The sequence below is a fragment of the Mus pahari genome, chromosome 9, assembly GCF_900095145.1.
Source record: "Mus pahari chromosome 9, PAHARI_EIJ_v1.1, whole genome shotgun sequence".
Taxonomy (NCBI): domain Eukaryota; kingdom Metazoa; phylum Chordata; class Mammalia; order Rodentia; family Muridae; genus Mus; species Mus pahari.
The window spans coordinates 36,757,313-36,761,322 of NC_034598.1; the positions used below are offsets into that span (position 1 = coordinate 36,757,313).

Genomic DNA, 4,010 nt, shown 5'->3' on the forward strand with positions numbered 1-4,010 from the left:
AACAGAATGGTGTGGATAATACTGGCAGCTTCTCATTGTTCTTCCTAGCCTGAGATAGTTTTCAGAAATATTGGAAGAGGCAAGAGATGAAGAGCTAAGATGTTAGACTGAAACCTTCTGGTACTGATGGGCTTTATTCCCTACAAACCTCTTCTAGCCAAGGACCACATAACCATCTCTCCCTGTATGGCATGCAAATTACATGCCCCTATTGCATTTAGGGAAATTAGTGTGTATGTACATATGTGTGTGTATGGGTGTATACTATGTGCATGTGTACTTTTGAGTGTGCCTGAACATACACAGCATGTCTTTCTACTTGGTCTTTTTTGTTTTTGTTCGTTTGTTTTTGCTTCAAAAGCACCATTTTTATTTATACAGGGTTCTAACCAGTTCAGTGGCAGGAGGAGTGGAGGAGGCTCCATCTTCAGTCCAGGGCCTCTGTGGTGTCAGTTTATTGTTACCAAGCACGTAGGCACGTGGCATCATGGACCTGGTAAGCTAGTAGGAGTGTTCAGTCTCACTTTGCTAGAGCAACAAGGTGAGCATCAATCTCTCCTTCTGTAAGACTCCTGAATTTTGGATTTTCAACTGTAACTACTCCAACTTCTATTTCTGAAGGCTTGAAATCAATCAATGGAACAGTAGACAGGCATGGAATTGCAGTTTCTGCTGTCCAAATGTCCAATCAAATTTCTCTTCACTTTTTTTTTTTGAGGAAGCTGGTTGACTCTGTCTGTTTAACTCCTGCTGCCATGGGCTTTAAAGCCACAGTTGCAGCCTACAGGATCACACTCGAACACATGAGGACCTTGTTCTTCATCTATACCAATTAAATCAACCAAGCAGCCTCATTTCAGCATTCTGTGTGTTGACTTGAGAAACATCAGCAATTCTTTTATATAGCATGCCCATAGGAATCTCATAACCATATTTGTCTTTCCAATTTTCTGCCTCATAGTGCACCCTCTGTACCTGGGATCTACTGCCAGCTGTCATTCCCGTCACTACACAGCCAATGCTTACAGTCATCCCGAACAAATGAGTCACCGTGCTAGAATCTAGCAATTTGACAGGTACTTTCTTCTGTGTGCTGATAACGGCACAGTCCTTTCCTCTGACAGTGACAGATGTAAGTCCACCCTGGCTAATTGTCTTAAAAGCACATTCTACTTAGGGGAGTTGGCCTTCGGGAGAGAAAATAGTAATGTGAAGGTCAAAACCAGCACTGGAACATCAGGACACAGTGTTCCCACTATTTCAAACCCAGTGTGTACCCCATAGCACTCATACCGGGCATACAAACCCTACTTGGCCTTAAACAGGAACTTCTGCTTGCCTCCAGAGTGGCCCGCTCACTGACCTGTGAACTTCCGGTGATTGCCCTGCCACTGTCTTTGTTTCTTTGTTGTAATACTAGTGTTGTAGAGATGTGGTACATTGTCCAGTTTTACATGGGTTCTGGGGATGCAAGCTTAGACTCTCAAACGTGTCCCAGCAAGCACTATACCTACTGAGCCACCACCAGCTTCTTTTTAGAGGCACTCCAAGCAACTGTAGATTTCTCAAGGTGCTTGAACTCACTTATCTTCTGTAATAACTAAGTCACATATGGAGAGATAAAAGATTTTTTTTTTCAAAACAAGCAACATCTCTGTCTGCTTTGAAATGGACACTTGGTGCCAGTTATGTGTGTTTGCAAAATTGTTCCCAGTTAAAGTTTGCAGAGGGTAGGGATGGTCCTGATTTTACTTCTATTACAGTGAAGCCTGGCAATGAAGAGCTTGAGATTTGAAGCTTGGATTTGTTTAAAAATTGTTTTTATTAGATATTTTCTTCATTTACATTTCAAATGCTATCCCAAAATTCCCCTATACCCTCCCCCCCACCCTGCACCCCTACCCACTCACTCCCGCTTCTTGGCCCTGGCATTCCCCTGTACTGGGGCATATAAAGTTTGCAAGACCAAGGGGCTTCTCTTCCCAATGATGGCCGGCTTTTTATCACTTAGCAGCCAGATGAGATTGGACAGTTTTCTGATACTTTAATCTCTTCATCTATGAAGTGAGTTGGGATGGAAGAGGAAGTAGGGGTAGGGAGGGGAGGGACAAATGAATGAACAGTAGTTATTAAGGAAAATGGAAGGGCTTGAATAATCCCATGGAGTCTGATCAAAATCATATATATGAAATAAAATAATGCTTTCTTGTATATAGTAGATAGATAGATATGTTTGAATATGCATGTATAATATATAGTAATATGTAACTAAATATGCCACTCTTAGCTCTGAAAGAGTCCAGAGAGAATCAAATCCTTGTACAGGTAAGTGCAGGTAGAGTTCATAGTTTCTTGTCTGAATTCTTCTCTCCAGTAAATACACTCAAATTTCTTTAGAGAAATAGGTAGATCAGGATTGAGGCACAGAGAGTATAAGGGAAGCTGAACACACCTCACACCAAAGAAGAAAGAAGTCCCTAGTAAACATAGTAAGAGGAGGCTGAAGAGAATCTCTCACACCCAAGTAAGAACACAACAACAACAACAACACCAACAACATCTGACATAAGCCAGGAGACCAGAAATGAGCTATGCATAAGTCTTTGTGTTTATCACTATCTCTCTGGCTTTCCACAGAACTGGTAAGATCATGTATTAGAGAAAAGACAGTTGGGGATAATGCCTGCAAAATTGGATGTCAAATTCAGGAGAGTGGAGCTAGATCCTATCTCTTACAGTTATAAAAATAAACTAGAATTGTTAGAAGACAGTGTGAGGCCAGAAACTATAAAACTGATAAAAAAAATCCCCCCCCCAAAAGAAAACAACTATAGAAATACTTCAGGAAATTGCAATGGGTGAGGGTATATTTTTTGGGGGTGTGATGGGGGTTGAGAAGTGACAGAAAAATAAAATAAGAAATAGATAAATGGGATTTTATTCAGCTACAAATCAGCTCAACAAAGGAAACAACCTGCAGTGTGAGAAAAAGTTACAAAATGGGAGAAAGCACTTGACATATATACATATAGAGGACAAAGGATTAATATCCCGGATATATAAGGAAAAAAACAACTTAGCAAAGTCAAATCAGGCGATAAAAGATGGGGCAATATGTCTACTAGACATTCCAGAAAAAAAAAAAAAAAAAAAAAACAACAAGTATCTCACTGGCTTAAGAGATAATGCTAAACCCCACCTTTCCTCAGAAGATGCAAATCTAAATCACACTGAGCTATCAATGTGCTCCTCCAAGGGTGACAGTAACAAGTGCCCTTGAGGATGTGCACAGAAGGGGACCCTTAAACGCTGTTTTTTTTTGTTTGTTTGTTTGGTTGGTTGGTTTTTTTTTGTTTTTTTCGAGACACGGTTTCTCTGTATAGCCCAGGCTGTCCTGGAACTCACTTTGTAGACCAGGCTGACCTCGAACTCAGAAATCTGCCTGCCTCTGCCTCCCAAGTACTGGGATTAAAGGCGTGCACCACCATGCCCAGCCCTTAAACACTGTTGCTTGCGATGTAAACTAGCCCAACTATTACTGAAACCAGTGTGGAGATTCTTTCAAAAATTCAAAAATACTGCCGAGTGATCTAGGAATCCCACCTCTATACTTACATCCAGAGGAAATTAAATAGGTATGTACGTTAAAGAGGCCTTGGTGTGCTTATGTTCACCATTGCACTGTTATAGCAAGAAGGAGATGGAAACATCTTTGTATTCATTTGGGGAGTGGGGCTGGAGGATGAAGAAATCATGGTAGATACAAAGTAAGAAATAGCATGTATCCTTTCAGACAAATTCCTGCCATTTGTGACATTAGAAATGGAGTTGGACTGGTAATAAGGACACATGCTCCACTGTGTTCATAGCAGCCTTATTTATAATAGCCAGAAGCTGGAAAGAACCCAGATGGCCCTCAATAGAGGAATGGATACAGAAAATGTGGTACATTTACACAATGGAGTACTACTCAGCTATTAAAAACAATGAATTTATGAAATTCTTGGCCA

The 4,010-nt window shown here is 40.8% G+C and overlaps 1 pseudogene; it reads right to left on the reverse strand.

The window, feature by feature from the left end:
* Nucleotides 1-520: 520 nt before the first annotated feature.
* LOC110326069 overlaps nt 521-4,010 on the reverse strand; it is a 9,383-nt pseudogene continuing 5,893 nt past the window's right edge.